Source organism: Arachis hypogaea, chromosome 9 (genome assembly GCF_003086295.3).
Source record: "Arachis hypogaea cultivar Tifrunner chromosome 9, arahy.Tifrunner.gnm2.J5K5, whole genome shotgun sequence".
NCBI classification, from domain to species: Eukaryota; Viridiplantae; Streptophyta; class Magnoliopsida; order Fabales; family Fabaceae; genus Arachis; species Arachis hypogaea.
Genome location: NC_092044.1, coordinates 37970688 through 37992323, shown reverse-complemented (window position 1 = coordinate 37992323; position 21636 = coordinate 37970688). Strand labels below are relative to the sequence as shown.

General features: G+C 37.6%; 1 non-coding gene across 1 annotated transcript; it reads left to right on the top strand.

The window, feature by feature from the left end:
- The first annotated feature begins 10535 nt into the window (after positions 1–10535).
- On the top strand, positions 10536–10639 carry LOC112713145 (small nucleolar RNA R71). The gene has a single exon (XR_003158120.1). It is a non-coding gene; the product is annotated as a small nucleolar RNA R71 (small nucleolar RNA).
- Positions 10640–21636: the final 10997 nt, after the last annotated feature.

Below are 21636 nucleotides of genomic sequence, written 5' to 3'. Positions count from 1 at the left end.
TATCTCTAACTACTGGTAGAGCTCTTTTGATGCTATACCTCTCTTAACTCTCTCTCTCTCTCTAATTATTATTCTTCCCTTTCTTTTAGCTTCAAACAAAACATAACCCATCATTTAAATCTTGCTTCTATTGCTTATGTGTATCTCATGATTGATTGATTCATCCCAAACTTTCTTTCATTTTGGCCTTATTTATTGCAGTTTCCTCCTGAACGGACCGAGCAGTTTGATTCTGGCATTCAGGTCACTCCTGCAGGAAGCTCATTTTGAGATATAAGGGAAGATAACAACTCTGCAGGAAACTCATTTTGAATTTATAGACTTGTAGTATTTGTTGTTGTTTAAAATTGTAACATGATTTATTACGTTTCAAGAGAAATTTGTGTATTAATATTTTGAGTTTAATGAAATATCTCATTTTGTAGTAATTAATTTCAGTATATTTATATTATGCATAACAATAATAATTATTAGCAAAAACAATTGAGATTCTAAAAAAAGGTAGTTTGTCGCTTCTAAGAAAATGAGTATAATATAACTAAAAAAAGTCTTAAGATTTTAGCGGCAATAGTAATGGCCGGTAAAAGTAAGTAACATTACAATTTTAGAATTATTTTTAGTGGCTATATAAATTTCTGGTAAAATGGGTTTTAGCGGCAATAGTAATGACCGCTAAAAATGAATAACATTGTAATTTTAGAATTACTTTTGGTGGCCATATAAATTGCCAAGAAAATAGCCGCTAAAAATTACGTACTTTTTGCGGCCATTAAAAAGTCTTTACCAGAAAATGTTATAATTGCCGCTAAAACCTTTTAGTGGCAAAACATAAGACGGCTAATGTCTAATTACCGGTAAATGTATTAACGGCTATTTTTATTGCCGCTAAAAGCAAAATAAATGGCCGCTAAAAGTGATTTTTCTTGTAGTGAAAACATATTGAGTTGTTAAAAAAATTCTCTTCTCCTTTGTGAGTGTGTTGGTGAGTTTGAGAGATGAAAAATATGATAGTGTTATTTATGTGAGTGAGTGATTCTGGGGCTAATATAATGTGGGTATTATACTTACATTTGGTATCACAGCTAGTTAATCCAGTGTCTGGTGTTTGAGAGTTTGTGAGGTGTGAGAAAGTTTTCATATAGTTGTTTATTCGTAGAGACAATATAGCAAATATTTTTAATATTGTGTGGTCTAGTCCCAAGTAAGATGGAAAACTTGATTATAGTTATTGGGAGACTTTGATGTTTATCCATTTGAAAGTCCAGAACTTGTGGAATTTTATTAAAGCGGATTTGCAAGAAGGAGCAGATGCTGCCCAACAGAGAAGAGATCAATTGGCGCTATCTCAAATTCATCAAGGTGTAGTTTATACGGTATTTGGCAAAATAGCAAATGCCAAAAGTGCAAAAGAAACATGGAACACGTTGAAATTGTCGTACAAAGGCGTAGATAAAGCCTAAAAAGCAAAGTTGCAGTCCTTGCGAAGAGAATATGAAAGGTACAAGATGTTTAGCTCAAAAACTGTTGAGCGATATTGTGCTCGTATTACAGATCTTGTTAATATGATGATAGTTTATGGAAAAGATATGTCTGATAGTAAAGTGGTAGAGAAAATTCTTCGCACCATGCCGATCAAATATGACCATGTAGTGACTACAATATTAGAGTTTCACGATATGGATACCATGACGATTGCAGAGTTGCAAGGAACCATGGAAAGACACATCAGTAAAATATTGGAGAAGTCAGAAAAATCAACCGAAGAAGCTCTGAAAAGTTGGGTGAATTTAAACAATGTTGCAGAATCAGGCCTTACACAAGAAAGACAAGGTCATAGTTTCAATTTTCAAAGTAGAGTCAGAGGAAATTTCAGAGGAAGAGGTCGCAAAAATTACAACCAAGGAAGTTATAATAATTTTACACCGCCTAATCAAGAAAGAGGTGGAACAAATTTCAGACATACCAATCGAGGAAGAGGTCGATGCAATTTTTATCAAGAAAGAACCATTTTCAACAGCTTTCATTGTGAAAAATATGGATACAAAGCAACAGATTGTAGATTTAAAATGATGAATAATAATCAAGCACACGTTGCAGAAAATCAGCATCAAAATACTGATGATAATCCGGGTACTCAGACTTTATTTTTTACAAGTAATTCATGTGCTGAAGATGAAAATATATGGTACTTGGATAATGTCTGTAGTAATCATATGTCTGGTAGAAAGGAGTTATTTTCTTCATTAGATGATTCAGTTAAACTATTATTGAAGTTTGGTAATAGTACAAAGATTCCTATCAAAGAAAAAGGGCACATACCAATTAGATTGAAGGATGATTCTCTGAGTTATATTTCTAATATTTTCTATGTTCCTGAACTTGATTATAAATTACTGAGTATAGAACAATTATCTGAGAAGGGATATAAGATGATAACTTATCGTGGATATTACACTGTGTTTGGCAACAACGGAAGGTTCATAGATAAAGTAAAGATTACTTCAAACAGAATGTTTCCATTAAAAATTCAACATATTAATCCCTCTTGCATGAGTTCTGTGATACTTGATGATTACTGGTTTCGACATACGTGGTTTGGGCATTTTTATTTTTCTGGCCTAAACTACCTATCAAGAAAAGGACTTGTTTCTGGTATACCACGAGTTCGTATTCCCAATTGTGTTTGTGAGATTTGTCAACTGGAAAAGAAGCACAGAGATCCATTCTCTACAGAAAAGTCATGGAGAGCTAGAATATCACTTGAAATTGTGCATTCAGATCTCTGTTCTATAAAAATTCTAAGCAACGGTGGTAGCAGGTACTTTATCACTTTTATTGATGATTTTAGTAGATATAATTTTTTGAAGTAGAAATCAGAAGCATGTGATGTCTTTAAGACATTCAAGGAGTTTGTCAAAAAATAAAGTGGCTGTAAAATCAAAATCCTCAGAACAGACAGAGAAACAGAATATCTTATATGTTTAGAATATTTTAAGCAACACGAAATTCAACACCAACTAACAACTAGATATACTCCTTAACAAAATGGAGTTGCTGAAAGAAAGAATAAAACCATCATGGATATGGTCAAATGCATGCTCAAGTCAAAACAAATGCCTAAAGAGTTTTGGGCAGAAGCAGTCGCAACAGTAGTTCATATTTTAAACAGGTGTCCAACAAAAAGTGTTCATGATAAAACACTATAGGAAGCTTAGAATAGAAAGCGGCCTTCCATTCATCACTTTAGAGTCTTTGGGTGTATCGCTTATGCCCACGTACCAGATCAATTAAGGAAGAAGTTAGATGATAAAGGCGAGAAGTATATCTTTATCAGCTATAGCACAGACTCAAAAGCATACAAGCTGTATAATCTAGAATCAAAGAAGGTAATCGTCAGCAGAGATATGACGTTTGACAAGAAAGGCCTATGGGACTGGGACACAAAGATAGAAAAACAGTCGATTGTAATTTCAAATATATGTGATGATGAAGAAGAAAGACAACTGGACACAACCGAATAACTAGAATCATCTAGAAGATCACAAAGAGAGCAGAGACTACCTACTAGATTATGAGATTATGAAGTTGGCAATGACAACGACCCGTCCGATGAAGAAATAATAAATTTTGCTCTATTTTCAAATTGTGAGCCATTGAACTTTGAAGAAGCCTTTAGAGACAACAATTAGAAGAAAGCAATGGATGAGAAGATTCATGCCATTAAGAAGAATGACACATGGGAGCTGACAGATTTACTAGTAGATAAGAAGCCAATTGGAGTAAAATAGGTTTACAAAACTAAGTACAAACCCAATGGTGAAGTTGATTATTTCAAAGCAAGATTAGTTGCAAAGGGATACAAACAAAAGCCAAGTATCGATTATTTTGAAGTATTTGCTCCTGTTGCTAGATTAGATGACACTATTCATTTGATTATTTCATTCTCGACTCAAAATAAGTGGAAGATACATCAAATAGATGTTAATAGATCAAAACTCAATGATAATTTTTTGCTGAAGATCCAATTACGATACTAACTCGCAATGTTAACACAACAACATGTGGCATAGAAGCAAAAGAATATGGTGATTGCGGTAAGGAAGATGCAGCTGCAGTGGCGCCTGGAGAAAAGAGGCAGAGGAAGGAGGAGATTGAGAGTGATCTACCACCATCTTCCATTTTTAGTGATGATGTCAATGACAATGCTAGTAGAAGTGTTGCGGTTGACGTCTCTATAGAAGGGGAAAGGGAAGGCAATTACGACTACGGAGATGTTGAACGTGACTCCACTAGATCTGATATGCGACACTAGTGATGCGTGCAGTGCTCTAGAAATTGAGATGAAAAAATGGCAGCTACATCATTGCAGGGAAGAAGCAAGAAGACCTCTCCAATGTGTTCTCCAATCTTGACAAAGCCATCTCCATTATTTGCGGTGGTACTCCCTTGGAATCACGATACTGAGATATGGAACCAGTTTGAGAGGTGATTGCAAAAGAAGATGAGGCTGATGCTCAGAGTTTTTTCAGTAGCAAAGACGAGAAGAAGAACTATTGCTCGGAGTTCTTGCTAACAATGGAAGATGGAAGGTGGGTCTGCAACATGAAAAATGAGATTGGGGAAAGGAAGATATGTGGGTGGATTTCCTTATCGGGATTAACCCAAATCTAAAATTTTAAAACACATATTAAGGAGAAAAATGCTGCTTGGTGCACGAAATTGTGATCATCAACAATGGTGCCAAAAACTTGGTAGCACTCTCAAACGTGAATTACACTTAGTCACAACTCCGCACAACTAACCAGCAAGTGCACTGGGTCGTCCAAGTAATACCTTACGTGAGTAAGGGTCGATCCCACGGAGATTGTTGGTATGAAGCAAGCTATAGTCATCTTGTAAATCTCAGTTAGGCGGATAGTAAATGTTATAGAGTTTTTGAATAATAAATAAAACAGAAAATAAAGATAGAGTTACTCATGTAATTCAATGGTGGGAATTTCAGATAAGTGTGTGGAGGTGCTTGTCCCTGTTGGATCTCTGCTTTCCTACTGTCTTCCTTCAGTCCTTCTTATTCCTTTTCATGGCAAGCTGTATGTAGGGCATCACCATTGTCAATGGCTACATCCCATCCTCTCAGTGAAAAAGGTCCAAATGCTCTGTCACGGCACAGCTAATCATCTGTTGGTTCTCGATCATGTTGGAATAGAATCCCTTGATTCTTTTGCGTTTGTCATCACGCCCAACAATCACGAGTTTGAAGCTTGTCACAGTCATTCAATCCCGGAATCCTACTCAAAATACCACAGACAAGGTTTAGACTTTCCGGATTCTCATGAATGCCGCCATCAATCTAGCTTATACCACGAAGATTCTGATTAAGGAATCCAAGAGATATGCGCCCGGTCTAAGGTAGAACGGAAGTGGTTGTCTGTCACGTTTTCATAGGTGAGAATGATGATGAGTGTCACGGATTATCACATTCATCATGTTGAAGTGCAACGAATATCTTAGAATAAGAACAAGTGGAATTGAATAGAAAATAGTAGTAATTGCATTGAAACTTGAGGTACAGCAGAGCTCCACACCCTTAATCTATGGTGTGTAGAAAATCCACCATTAAAAATACATAAGTGATGAAGGTCCAGGCATGGCCAAATGGTCAGCCCCCAAACGTGATCAAAAGATCAAAAATACAATCAAAGACTAGTCCCCCTAGTACAATAGTTAGAAGTTCTATTTATACTAAACTAGCTACTAGGGTTTACAGAAATAAGTCTAATTACAGAAATCCATTTTCGGGGCCCACTTGGTGTGTGCTTGGGCTGAGCTTGATCTTTACATGAGCTGAGGCATCTTTTGGAGTTGAATGCCAAGTTGTAATGTGTTTTTGGCATTCAACTCTGGTTCGTGACGTGTTTTTGGCGTTTGACTCCAGAATGCAGCATGAAACTGGCAATGAGCGCCAGTTTATGTCATCTAATCTCGAATAAAGTATGAACTATTATATATTTCTGGAAAGCTCTGGATGTCTACTTTTCAACGCCGTTGAGAGCGCACCATTTGGGGTTCTGGAGCTCCAGAAAATCGATTTTGAGTGCAGGGAGGTCAGAATCCAACAGCATCAGCAGTTCTTTGTCAGCCTTTTATCAGAGTTTTGCTCAGGTCCCTCAATTTCAGCCAGAAATTACGTGAAATCACAGAAAAATACACAAACTCATAGTAAAGTCTAAAAATGTGAATTTAGCATAAAAACTAATGAAAACATCCCTAAAAGTAGCTAGATTATACTAAAAAATATCTAAAAATAATGTCAAAAAGCGTATAAATTATCCGCTCATCACAACACCAAACTTAACTTGTTGCTTGTCCCCAAGCAACTGAAAATCAATTAGGATAAAAAGAAGAGAATATACTATAAATTCCAGAATATCAATGAATATTAGTCCTAATTAGATGAGCGGGACTTGTAGCTTTTTGCCTCTGAACAGTTTTGGCATCTCACTTTTTCCTTTGAAGTTTAGAATGATTGGCATCTATAGGAACTTAGAATTTCAAATAGTGTTATTGATTCTCCTAGTTAAGTATGTTGATTCTTGAACACAGCTACTTTTATGAGTCTTGGCCGTGGCCCTAAGCACTTTATTTTCCAGTATTACCACCAGATACATAAATGCCACAGACACATAGCTGGGTGAACCTTTTCAGATTGTGACTCAGCTTTGCTGAAGTCCCCAGTTAGAGGTGTCCAGAGTTCTTAAGCACACTCTTTTTGCTTTGGATCACGACTTTAACCACTCAGTCTCAAGCTTTTCACTTGGACCTGCATGCTACAAGCACATGGTTAGCGACAGCTTGATTTAGCCGCTTAGGCCTGGATTTTATTTCCTTGGGCCCTCCTATCCATTGATGCTCAAAGCCTTGGATCCTTTTTACCCTTGCCTTTTGGTTTTAAGGGCTATTGGCTTTTTCTGCTTGCTTTTTTTTAAATTTTTTTCGCCACTTTTTTTTCGCAAGCTTTTGCTTTTTCATTGCTTTTTCTTGCTTCAAGAATCTATTTCATGATTTTTCAGATTATCAATAGCATTTCTCTTTGTTCATCATTCTTTCAAGAGCCAACAATTTTAACATTCATAAACAACAAGATCAAAATTATGCACTGTTCAAGCATTCATTCAGAAGACAAAAAGTATTGTCACCACATCAATATAATTAAACTAAATTCAAGGATAATTTCAAAATTCATGTACTTCTTGTTCTTTTGAATTAGAAACATTTTTCATTTAAGAAAGGTGAAGGATTCAGTGAATTATTTATAGCCTTAAGACATAGTTACTAAATACTAATGATCATGTAACAGAGACACAAATATAGATGACATAATAAGCATAGAAACCGAAAAACAGAAAACTAAGAACAAGGAATGAATCCACTTTAGAGTCTCTTTTCTATTGGGCTCCTTCAACACATATGTCCCTAAGGACTTGATCCAACCTTTGATCAAAGTTGAGCCTTCTTGTGTAGGGGTGTGCATCTCCTTGCATCATGGGCAAGTTGAATGCCAACCTCACATTTTTCGGACTAAAATCTAAGTATTTTCCCCGAACCATTGTAAGATAGTTCTTTGGATTTGGGTTCATACTTTGATCATGGTTCCTAGTGATCCATGCATTGGCATAGAACTCTTGAACCATCAAGATTCTGACTTGTTGAATGGGGTTGGTTAGAACTTTCCAACTTCTTCTTTGAATCTCATGTCGGATCTCTGGAAACTCATTTTTCTTGAGCTTGAAAGGGACCTCAGGGATCACCTTCTTCTTAGCTACAACATCATAGAAGTGGTTTTGATGGGCTTTGGAGATGAATCTCTCCATCTCCCATGACTCGGAGGTGGAAGCTTTTGTTTTCCCTTTCCCTTTTCTAGAGGTTTCTCCGGCCTTAGGTGCCATCAATGGTTATGGAAAAATTAAAAGCTATGCTTTTACCACACCAAACTTAAAATATTGCTCACCCTCGAGTAAGAGAAGAAAGGAAAGAAGGAAAAGAAGAGAAAATATGGAGGAGAGTGAGGGAGAGGTGTATTCGGCCAAGGTATAGAAGAGGGGGTTGTGTTGTGTGAAAATGAAGGAGAATGGAGGGGTTTATATAGTGAGGGGATAGGGTGTATGTTCGGCTATTTAGGGTGGGTTTGGGTGGGAAAGAAATTTTGAATTTTGAAGGTAGGTGGGGTTTTTGGGAAAGAGTGGATGGATGTGAGTGGTGAAGGGGGTAATTGGGAAGAGAGATTGAGGTGATTGGTGAAGGGTTTTGGGGAAGAGTGTTTATTGGAAAGAGAGGATGAATGTTGAGAAGAGGGGAGAATATAGTAGGTGGGGATCCTGTGGGGTCCACAGATCAGGAGATGATCCTGTGGGGTCCACAGATCCTGAGGTGTCAAGGATTTACATCCCTGCACCAATTAGGCATGTACAATGCCTTTGCATGCAATTCTGGTGTTTAAACGCCGAGGTGATGCATGTTCTGGGTGTTCAACGCCCAACTGCAGCATGTTTCTGGCGTTGAACGCCAGTTCCATGCTTGTTTCTGGCGTTCAACGCCAGATCCATGCTCTGTTCTGGCGTTCAACGCCAGCCAGATGCTCCTTACTGGCGTTTAAACGCCAGTAAGTCCTTCCTCCAGGGTGTGATTTTTCTTCTGCTGTTTTTGATTCTGTTTTTAATTTTAATATTTTTTCGTGACTCCACATGATCATGAACCTAATAAAACATAAAAGAACAATGAAAATAAAATAAAACTAGATAAATAAAAATTGGGTTGCCTCCCAATAAGCACTTATTTAATGTTAATAGCTTGACAGTGGGCTCTCATGGAGCCTCACAGGTGATCAGGTCAATGTTGTAGACTCCCAACACCAAACTTTAGAGTTTGGATGTGGGGATTTAACACCAAACTTAGAGTTTGATTGTGGTGGCTTTGTTTGACTCTATACTGAGAGAAGCTTTTCATGCTTCCTCTCCATTGTTAAAGAAGAAGATCCTTGAGCCTTAAACATAAGGTAGTCCCCATTAAATTAAAAGACTAATTCTCCTCTATTAACATCTATCACAGCTCTTGCTGTGGCTAAAAAAGGTATTTCAAGGATGATGCATTCATCTTCCTCCTTCCTAGTGTCTAAGATTATGAAATCAGCAGGGATGTAAAGGCATTCAACCTTTACCAACACGACCTCTACCAATCCATAAGCTTGTCTTACTGACTTGTCTACCATTTGTAATGAGAATAAGGCAGGCTGTACCTCAATGATCCCCAGCTTCTCCATTACAGAGAGTGGCATAAGATTTATGCCTGACCCTAGGTCACACAGAGCTTTCTCAAAGGTCAGGGTGCCTATGGTACAAGGTATTACAAATTTGCCAGGATCTTGTCTCTTTTGAGGTAAAGTTTGCTGAACCCAGGTATCTAGTTCACTAATGAGCAAGGGAGGTTCACCTTCCCAAGTCTCATTACCAAATAACTTGGCATTCAGTTTCATGATAGCTCTTAGATATTGAGCAACTTGCTCTCCAGTTACATCTTCATTCTCTTCAGAGGAAGAATAGTCTTCAGAGCTCATGAATGGCAGGAGGAGGTTTAATGGAATCACTATGGTCTCTATATGGGCCTCAGATTCCCGTGGGTCCTCAATAGGAAACTCCTTCTTGCTTGAGAGACGTCCCATGAGGTCTTACTCATTGGGATTCACGTCCTCTTCTTCCTCTCTAGGTTCGGCCATATTGATTATATCAATGGCCTTGCACTCTCTTTTTGGATTTTCTTCAGCATTGCTTGGGAGAGTACTAGGAGGAGTTTCAGTGATTTTCTTACTCAGCTGGCCCACTTGTGCCTCTAGATTTCTGATGGAGGACCTTATTTCACTCATGAAACTTAAAATGGCCTTAGACAGATCAGAGACTAAATTTGCTAAGTTAAAGGTACTCTGTTCATAATTCTCTGTCTGTTGCTGAGAAGATGATGGATAAGGCTTGATATTGCTGAGCCTATTTCTTCCACCATTATTAATGCCTTGTTGAGGCTTTTGTTAATCCTTCCATGAGAAATTTGGATGATTTCTCCATGATGAATTATAGGTGTTTCCATAAGGTTCACCCATAAAATTTACCTCTGCTATTGTAGGGTTCTCAGGATCATAAGCTTCTTCTTCAGAAGATGCCTCTTTAGTACTGTTGGATGCGTTTTGCCCTCCATTCAGACTTTGAAAAATCATATTGACTTGCTGAGTCAACATTTTGTTCTGAGCCAATATGGCATTCAGAGCATCAATTTCAAGAACTCCCTTCCTTTGAGGCATCCCATTATTCACGAAATTCCTCTCAGAAGTGTACATGAACTGGTTATTTGCAACCATGTCAATAAGTTCTTGAACCTCTGCAGGCGTTTTCTTTAGGTGAATGGATCCACCTGCAGAATGGTCCAGTGACATCTTAGAGAACTCAGATAGACCATAATATAATATATCTATCATGGTCCATTCTGAAAACATGTTAGAAGGACATCTTTTGGTCATCTGTTTGTATCTTTCCCAAGCTTCATAGAGGAATTCACCATCTTTTTGTTTGAAGGTCTGAACATCCACTCTAAGCTTGCTCAGCTTTTGAGGAGGAAAGAACTTAGCCAAGAAGGCCGTGACCAGCTTATCCCAGGAGTCCAGGCTATCTTTAGGTTGAGAGTCCAACCATGCTCTAGCTCTGTCTCTTACAGCAAAAGGGAAAAGCATGAGCCTGTAGACTTCAGGATCTACTCCATTAGTCTTAACAGTCTCACAGATCTGCAAGAACTCAGTTAAGAACTGGTAGGGATCTTCTGATGGAAGTCCATGAAACTTGCAGTTTTGTTGTATTAGAGCAACTAATTGAGATTTCAGCTCAAAATGGTTTGCTCCAATGGCAGGAATTGAGATACTTCTTCCATCAAACTTGGACGTAGGTGTAGTATAATCACCAAGCATCCTTCTTGCATTATTATTTTTGGGTTCGGCTACCATCTCCTTTTCTTGTTCGAAAATTTCAGCAAGGTTGTCTCTGGATTGTTGTAATTTAGCTTTTCTTAGTTTCCTCTTCAGAGTCCTTTCAGGTTCTGGATCAGCTTCAACAAGAATGCCTTTTATCCTTGTTCCTGCTCATATGAGAAAGAAGAGAACAGAAAAGGAAGAGGAATCCTCTATGTCACAGTAAAAAGGTTTCTTTATGTTAGTAGAAGAAGAAGGGAATAAAGAAAGGTGAATCCAAACACAAGGGTGAGGATAGAGGCAGTGATGTGAGATGAAGAGAGGTGAAGAGAGGTGTTAGTAAATGAATAAATAAATAGAATAAGATGAGAGAGGGAGAAATTTTTGAAAAATAAATTTTTGAAAAGGAGTTAGTAATTTTCAAAAATTAAAGGAAGAATTAAAATTGAAATTAAAATTTAAAATAATTAATTAATTAAGAAAATTTTGAAAAAGATGGAAGTGATTTTCGAAAATTAGAGAGGGAAAAGTAGTTAGGTGGTTTTGAAAAAGATAAGAAACAAACAAAAAGTCGAATAGTTAGTTGAAAAAGATATTAAAATCAATTTTTGAAAAGATAAGAAGATAAGAAGTTAGATAAGATATTTTGAAATTAAATTTTTGAAAAAGATAAAATTTTGAAAAAGATATGATATAAAAAGATATGATAAGAAGATATGATTAAAAAGATATGGTTGAAAAAGATTTAATTTAAATTAATTACTTAACTCACAAGAAACTAAAAGATATGATTCTAGAATTTAAAGATTGAACATTTCTTAACAAGAAAGTAACAAACTTCAAATTTTTGAATCAATCACATTAATTGTTAGTGTAATTTCAAAAATTATGAAAAGATAAAAAAGATTTTGAAAATCAATTTAAAAGAAATTTTCAAAAATATATAAAAAAATGAAAAAAATTTGATTTTTGAAAAAGTTTTTAAAAGATAAGATTTTTAAAATTGAAATTTTGACTTGACTAATAAGAAAACAACTTATTTTAAAAAATTTTGACCAAGTCAACCCAAATTTTGAATTTTTGAGAGAAATAAGGAAAAGATATATTTTGATTTTTTTTGAGTTTTTAATAATGAGAGAGAAAAACACAAATATGACCCAAAACATGAAAATTTTGGATCAAAACCAATGATGCATACAAGAACACTATGAATGTCAAGATGAACACCAAGAACACTTTAAAGATCATGATGAACATCAAGAACATATTTTTGAAAAATTTTTTATGCAAAGAAAACATGCAAGACACCAAACTTAAAAATCTTTAATGCTTGGACACTATGAATGCAAAAATGCACATGAAAAACAAGAAAACATCAAGATCAAACAAGAAGACTTACCAAGAACAACTTGAAGATCATGAAGAACACTATGAATGCATGAATTTTTCGAAAAATGCAAGGACAAGATAAATATGCAATTGACACCAAACTTAAAACATGACACAAAACTCAAACAAGAACACAAAATATTTTTGGTTTTTATGATTTTATGATTTTTTTTGTATTTTATTTTATTTTTTTCGAAAAAACATATAGGAAAAAGAAATTAAGAGATTCAAAAATTTTAATAAGAATTCTAGGAATCTTTCAATGTTAGTCTAAAGCTCTAATCCATGTTGTGCATGGCTTAATAGCCAGCCAGCTTTAGATGATATAAATCAGGCATGCAACAGCTGATATTTCATCCAACTCCATATACATACCCGTTATGTTGACAAGTGGAAGCCTCAATCCAAAAGGATTTGGATATGGCTTTACAGCTAGTCAGGCTTCAACATGTTACTATGAAACTCTAGAATTTATTCTTAAAAATTTTGGAATAATTTTCGAAAACAAAGGGAAAAATTTTGAAAAATATTTTTGAAAACTTTTTGAAAAGAAAATAAAAAGAAAATTACCTAATCTGAGCAACAAGATGAACCGTCAGTTGTACAAACTCGAAAAATCCCCGGCAATGGCGCCAAAAACTTGGTGCACGAAATTGTGATCATCAACAATGGTGCCAAAAACTTGGTAGCGCTCTCAAACGTGAATCACACTTAGTCACAACTCCGCACAACTAACCAGCAAGTGCACTGGGTCGTCCAAGTAATACCTTACGTGAGTAAGGGTCAATCCTACGGAGATTGTTGGTATGAAGCAAGCTATAGTCATCTTGTAAATCTCAGTTAGGCAGATAGTAAATGTTATGGAGTTTTTGAATAATAAATAAAACGGAAAATAAAGATAGAGTTACTCATGTAATTCAATGGTGGGAATTTCAGATAAGTGTGTAGAGGTGCTTGTCCCTGTTGGATCTCTGCTTTCCTACTATCTTCCTTCAATCCTTCTTATTCCTTTCCATGGCAAGCTGTATGTAGGGCATCACCATTGTCAATGGCTACATCCCATCCTCTCAGTGAAAAAGGTCCAAATGCTCTGTCACGGCACGACTAATCATCTGTCGGTTCTCGATCATGTTGGAATAGAATCCCTTGATTCTTTTGTGTTTATCATCACGCCCAACAATCGCGAGTTTGAAGCTCGTCACAGTCATTCAATCCTGGAATCCTACTCGGAATACCACAGACAAGGTTTAGACTTTCCGAATTCTCATGAATGCCGCCATCAATCTAGCTTATACCACAAAGATTCTGATTAAGGAATCCAAGAGATATGCGCCCGGTCTAAGGTAGAACGGAAGTGGTTATCAGTCAGGCGTTCATAGGTGAGAATGATGATGAGTGTCACGGATCATCACATTCATCATGTTGAAGTGCAACGAATATCTTAGAATAAGAACAAGCGGAATTGAATAGAAAATAGTAGTAATTGCATTGAAACTTGAGGTACAGCAGAGCTCCACACCCTTAATCTATGGTGTGTAGAAACTCCACTGTTAAAAATACATAAGTGATGAAGGTCCAGGAATGGCCGAATGGCAAGCTCCCAAACGTGATCAAAAGATCAAAAATACAATCAAAGACTAGTCCCCCTAGTACAATAGTTAAAAGTTCTATTTATACTAAACTAGCTACTAGGGTTTACAGAAATATGTCTAAGTACAGAAATCCACTTCTGGGGCCCACTTGGTGTGTGCTTGGGCTGAGCTTGATCTTTACACGAGCTGAGGCATATTTTGGAGTTGAATGCCAAGTTGTAACGTGTTTTTGACATTCAACTCTGGTTCGTGACGTGTTTCTGGCGTTTGACTCCAGAATGCAGCATGGAACTGGCGTTGAGCGCCAGTTTACATCGTCTAATCTCGAATAAAGTATGGACTATTATATATTTATGGAAAGCTCTAGATGTCTACTTTCCAACGCTGTTAAGAGCGCGCCATTTGAAGTTCTGTAGCTCCAGAAAATCTATTTCGAGTGCAGGGAGGTCAGAATCCAACAGCATCAGCAGTCCTTTGTCAGCCTTTTATCAGAGTTTTGCTCAGGTCCCTCAATTTCAGCCAGAAATTACCTAAATCATAGAAAAACACACAAACTCATAGTAAAGTCTAGAAATGTGAATTTAGCATAAAAACTAATGAAAACATCCCTAAAAGCAGCTAGATTATACTAAAAACTATCTAAAAACAATGCCAAAAAGCGTATAAATTATCCGCTCATCACTGCTTCATTCCATTTGAGTTCAAATTCAACATTTGCAGCATTATTGGGCCAAGTCCAATTTCTGCGTCAACTTATTTCTATTTGAATTTGTCAATGGATTGACCTTTTACCAATGGTATCCAGATGAAATTTATATAGCTAGAATATGTTACTTAATAGTCCCATTTATATTTTAGAAATTTAGTAAATATAATTAGAAATTTAATTGTTTTTGTTTTTTTTATCAACCTTGAGGGCAAGGTTGGTTTGAAGGGGGAAGTATTGTTACGATATATTATTAGGAGGGACACTAATTAAGCATATTAGAATTACTTAGTTCTTTAAGAGTATAAATAAGGGACTGTTATAAGGAATTAATAAATTGATATTAAACTTGGTTCAATTTGGAAATTCTCCCCTACCTCGAAGAGGTGGTTCTAACAGATTAGATGATCATCTAAGTTACTCCTTGGTGAATGGATACCTCTTTTATCAGGGTAGGGCTGTGTTATAACACCCTTACTATTAGAATATCACACTTTCGGGTGCACCACTCTGAGAGAAGGGGTATTACGACAACTCTCATATATTTAATAATAAGGTATGAGCCTCTATGCGTAGTTTTATCGATGGTTTCACTAAAAAATTTAAAACTTTTCTAACAAGAACAAATAACACATTTTCACATATTTAATGTTAATAATACTTTATAGTAACACATACAATTTGTCGGCTTTTCTAAAAAAGATGGAAAAAAACCAATTACAAAACCTACCCCTATGAATAAAACTCTAACTAATAAGGCGAGGGGAAAATAAATTCTAACAACTTCATCCGTAAACATATTCTTCTATGCTCCTATAGCTCTGTACTAAACCTTTGTACCTGTAGCTGAAAGGGGTAGAAATTGAAGGTAAGAACTGGGGAGTTCTTATCAGGGTCGGAGTGTATAGTTATGTTCATTTATTACCATAGCCAACAACAACGAGCAATGCATACATTTAGACTTAACAAAGAAAGAACACGAAAATCAACAATCATATAGCACACTCACAATCACAGGAAACACACTCACAAACATATATGCACAAACAGGTATGATGCATGTCTGTCCTATGGCCAATGAGCTCATCTGTCAGTTGTACGGCCAACCCGACACACCCGATAGCTAACCCGGATATCGTTTCTCTGACATGCCTCCACACTCTTGAGAAAATGATGCAACAAAAATAGAACAGATTATACACAACCAATCTCACAAGTAGAATCACAACTTAACATAATCATTCCTCAATCTACCTTCGTTGAGCATGAAAAGTTCAAAACCAAGTAACAACTTGTAACCTCAACAAAGAATCCAACAATGAATAATTTCAACAACGATGTTAAAATAACATCTTATCAGTAATCAGCAGTAATGAACAGCAGACAATATTAATAATCCAACACTTATAATGAAAAACAAAAATTAAACAAAAATTAAACTAACTAACTAACAACTAACAAACTAATTAACTAAAATAGTTGGTGATAGATGGTAATTGGTATTGTTGGATGATGGTTGAAGGAGGGACGAAAAAGAAGAGAAGAGAGAAGAAGAAAAGAAATGGAAAGAAGAGAAGAAAAGAAATGAGTGAAATAGGGCAGGGGTGTCACGCGTACGCGTCATGTCACGCGTACGCGTGAATGGCAAAAACAGATCTTGACGCGTACGCATCGGCGATGCGCTCGCGTGGGTGCTGAGAGAGATAGGAAACGCGTACGCGTTATGTCACATGTACGCATGGGTGGATTTTGTGCTAGAGGCACAACTCCAGCCCAAAACGTGCGCAACTCTATGGTTTTTTGTATTTGACCCTGAAAAATTTGGATATCACGCGTAAGCATGGGCGAGGTGTACGCGTGGGAGGACAAAAACTTGGAAACACGCGTACGTGTGGCATGGTGCTTTATTTTTCAAAATTTTTCCAAATTCTTGTACCAAACCAAGCATTCTAAACCTCCAAACAGCTACCAAAACACCATAAAACCTTATTTAACATACTAGACTCCCAATTAAACTCAACTAACCAAACAAAACATGAAATTAAACCTATTTTTACCAATATTTACAAAAAGAAAAAGGAAAAGATGTTACCATGGTGGGGTGTCTCCCACCTAGCACTTTTGTTTATTGTCCTTAAGTTGGACTTATGGGAGCTCTCATCAAGGTGACTTGTGCTTGAATCCATCCTCGAACATCCACCAATGCTTGGACTTCCAATAAGCTCCATCATCCAAAATTAATAGATCCAAACTTTGATGGAGTTCTTCACAAACTATGAGCTCCCAAAATTGATCCTCCTCTTGTATGCCGGGATCCCAAATCTTGTTTCTGCACCCATCTTCAAGTTTATCATCATTAATCTATCCGGGTGGTTTAGCCATAGAATTCTCAATTAAGCACCCAAACATCCTGCTAGACCCAAGTAATCTAGCTCTACACCAAACCTTGTAATCAAACTTTGAATGTGCAACCATCATGAACTTAGAGTGATGTTTCCAACCACTAACCATCTCCCTTTTGCTCTTAAAGCCACAAAAAGATCTAAGTTGACCATCCTTCTCAAGCAAACCATATTCAAGTGGGATAATAAAGCTTAGAGATTGGTGGACGAATTTGTGATCAATACTTTTCACAACACAAATAATCCCCGGTGATGAATCCAAAAACTTGGTGTTCAATACCATGGCATAAACACAACTTCGCACAACTAACCAGCAAGTGTACTGGGTCGTCCAAGTAATAAACCTTACGCGAGTAAGGGTCGATCCCACAGAGATTGTTGGTATGAAGCAAGCTATGGTCACCTTGTAAATCTTAGTCAGGCAAACTCAAATGGTTATGAATGATGAATAAAACATAAAGATAAAGATAGAGATACTTATGTAATTCATTGGTGGGAATTTCAGATAAGCGTATGAAGATGCTTGTCCCTTCCGTCTCTCTGCTTTCCTACTGTCTTCATCCAATCCTTCTTACTCCTTTCAATGGCAAGCTGTATGCAAGGGTTTCACCGTTGTCAGTGGCTACCTCCCATCCTCTCAGTGGAAATATTCAACGCACCCTGTCACGGCACGGCTATCCATCTGTCGGTTCTCAATCAGGCCGGAATAGAATCCAGTGATTCTTTTGCGTCTGTCACTAACGCCCAGCCCTCAGGAGTTTGAAGCTCGTCACAGTCATTCAATCATTGAATCCTACTCAGAATACCACAGACAAGGTTTAGACCTTCCGGATTCTCTTGAATGCCGCCATCAATTCTAGCTTATACCACGAAGATTCCGGTTAAAGAATCCAAGAGATACCCACCCAATCTAAGGTAGAACGGAGGTGGTTGTCAGGCACACGTTCATAGGTGAGAATGATGATGAGTGTCACGGATCATCACATTCATCAAGTTGAAGAACAAGTGATATCTTAGAACACGAACAAGCGGAATTGAATAGAAGAACAATAGTAATTGCATTAATACTCGAGGTACAACAGAGCTCCACACCTTAATCTATGGTGTGTAGAAACTCCATCGTTGAAAGTACATAAGAACAAAAGTGATCATTGGCCTCGGCCCCAGAGAGGGAACCAGAAGAACCAAGATGAAAATACAATAGTAAAAGGTCCTACTTATAGAGAACTAGTAGCCTAGGGTTTACAGAGATGAGTAAATGACATAAAAATCCACTTTCGGGCCCACTTGGTGTGTGCTTGGGCTGAGCATTGAAGCATTTTTGTATAGAGACTCTTCTTGGAGTTAAACGCCAGCTTTAGTGCCAGTTTGGGCGTTTAACTCCCGTCCTTGTGCCAGTTCCGGCGTTTAACGCTGGGAATTCTGAAGGTGACTTTGAACGCCTGTTTGGGCCATCAAATCTTGGGAAAAGTATGGACTATCATATATTGCTGGAAAGCCCAGGATGTCTACTTTCCAACGCCGTTGAGAGCTCGCCAATTGGGCTTCTGTAGCTCCAGAAAATCCACTTCGAGTGCAGGGAGGTCAGAATCCAACAGCATCTGCAGTCCTTTTTAGTCTCTGAATCAGATTTTTGCTCAGGTCCCTCAATTTCAGCCAGAAAATACCTGAAATCACAGAAAAACACACAAACTCATAGTAAAGTCCAGAAAAGTGAATTTTAACTAAAAACTAATAAAAATATACTAAAAACTAACTAGATCATACTAAAAACATACTAAAAACAATGCCAAAAAGCGTACAAATTATCCGCTCATCACAACACCAAACTTAAATTGTTGCTTGTCCCCAAGCAACTGAAAATCAAATAAGATAAAAAGAAGAGAATATGCAATGAATTCCAAAAACATCTATGAAGATCAGTATTAATTAGATGAGCGGGGCTTTTAGCTTTTTGCCTCTGAACAGTTTTGGCATCTCACTCTATCCTTTGAAATTCAGAATGATTGGCTTCTTTAGGAACTCAGAATCCAGATAGTGTCATTGATTCTCCTAGTTAAGTATGATGATTCTTGAACACAGCTACTTATTGAGTCTTGGCCGTGGCCCAAAGCACTCTATCTTCCAGTATTACCACCGGATACATACATGCCACAGACACATAATTGGGTGAACCTTTTCAGATTGTGACTCAGCTTTGCTAGAGTCCCCAATTAGAGGTGTCCAGGGTTCTTAAGCACACTCTTTTTGCCTTGGATCACAACTTTATTTCTTTCTTTCTTTCTCTCTTTTTTTTTTCTTTTTCGTTTTCTTTTCTCCCTTTTTTTCGTTTTTTTCCTTCTCTCTTTTTTTTTGTATTCACTGCTTTTTCTTGCTTCAAGAATCATTTTTATGATTTTTCAGATCCTCAGTAACATGTCTCCTTTTTCATCATTCTTTCAAGAGCCAACATTCATGAACCACAAATTCAAAAGACATATGCACTGTTTAAGCATACATTCAGAAAACAAAAGTATTGCCACCACATCAAAATAATTAAACTGTTATAAAATTCAAAATTCATGCAATTCTTCTCTTTTTCAATTAAGAACATTTTTCATTTAAGAGAGGTGATGGATTCATAGGACATTCATAACTTTAAGGCATAGACACTAAGACACTAATGATCACAAGACACAAACATAGATAAACACAAGCATAATTATCGAAAAACAGAAAATAAAGAACAAGGAAATTAAAGAACGGGTCCACCTTAGTGATGGCGGCTTGTTCTTCCTCTTGAAGATCCTATGGAGTGCTTGAGCTCCTCAATGTCTCTTCCTTGTCTTTGTTGCTCCTCTCTCATGATTCTTTGATCTTCTCTAATTTCATGGAGGAGGATGGAGTGTTCTTGGTGCTCCACCCTTAGTTGTCCCATGCTAGAACTCAATTCTCCTAGGGAAGTGTTCAGTTGCTCCCAATAGTTTTGTGGAAGAAAGTGCATCCCTTGAGGCATCTCAGGGATTTGATGATGAGAGGGATCTCTTGTTTGCTCCATCCTCTTCTTAGTGATGGGCTTGTCCTCATCAATGGGGATGTCTCCCTTTATGTCAACTCCAACTGAATAACAGAGGTGACAAATGAGATGAGGAAAGGCTAACCTTGCCAAGGTAGAGGACTTGTTCACCACCTTATAAAGTTATTGGGATATAACTTCATGAACTTCTATTTCTTCTCCAATCATGATGCTATGAATCATGATAGCCCGGTCTATAGTAACTTCGGACCGGTTGCTAGTGGGAATGATTGAGCGTTGGATAAACTCCAACCATCCCCTAGCCACGGGTTTGAGGTCATGCCTTCTCAATTGAACCGGCTTTCCTCTTGAATCTCTCTTCCATTGGGCGCCCTCTTCACAAATGACTGTGAGGACTTGGTCCAACCTTTGATCAAAGTTGACCTTTCTAGTGTAAGGATGTTCATCTCCTTGCATCATGGGCAAGTTGAATGCCAACCTTACATTTTCTGGACTAAAATCCAAGTATTTCCCCCGAACCATAGTAAACCAATTCTTTGGGTCCGGGTTCACACTTTGATCATGGTTCTTGGTGATCCATGCATTGGCATAAAACTCTTGAACCATTAAGATTCCGACTTGTTGAATGGGGTTGGTAAGAACTTCCCAACCTCTTCTTCGGATCTCATGTCGGATCTCCGGATATTCACTCTTTTTGAGTTTGAAAGGGACCTCGGGGATCACTTTCTTCAAGGCCACAACTTCATAGAAGTGGTCTTGATGCACCCTTGAGATGAATCTCTCCATCTCCCATGACTCGGAGGTGGAAGCTTTTGCCTTCCCTTTCCTCTTTCTAGAGGTTTCTCCGGCCTTGGATGCCATAAATGGTTATGGAAAAACAAAAAGCAATGCTTTTACCACACCAAACTTAAAAGGTTTGCTCGTCCTCGAGCAACAGAAGAAAGAAGAGAGTAGAAGAAGAAGAAATAGAGGAGATGGAGATGGCCTTGTGGTTCAGCCAAAGGGGGGAGAAGTAGTGTTTAGGTTGTGTGAAAATGAAGGAGGGAAGAAGGGTTTATATAGGAGTGGGGGGGGGTTATGGTTCGGTCATGTATGGGTGGGTTTGGGAGGGAAAGTGGTTTGAATTTGAATGGTGGGGTAGGTGGGGTTTTATGAAGGATGGATGTGAGTGGTGAAGAGAAAGATGGGATTTGATAGGTGAAAGGGTTTTTGGGGAAGAGGTGTTGAGGTGATTGGTGAATGGGTGAAGAAGAGAGAGAGTGGTGGGGTAGGTAGGGATCCTGTGGGGTCCACAGATCTTGAGGTGTCAAGGAAAAGTCATCCCTGCACCAAGTGGCGAGCAAAATTGCTATTCGTGCCAATTCTGGCATTAAACGCCGGGCTGGTGCCCCTTTCTGGCGTTTAACGCCAACTTCTTGCCCTTTTCTGGCGTTTAACGCCAGTCTGGTGCCCCTTTCTGGTGTTAAACGCCCAGAATGGTGCCAGACTGGGCGTTAAACGCCCATCTGCTAGCCTTACTGGCATTTAAA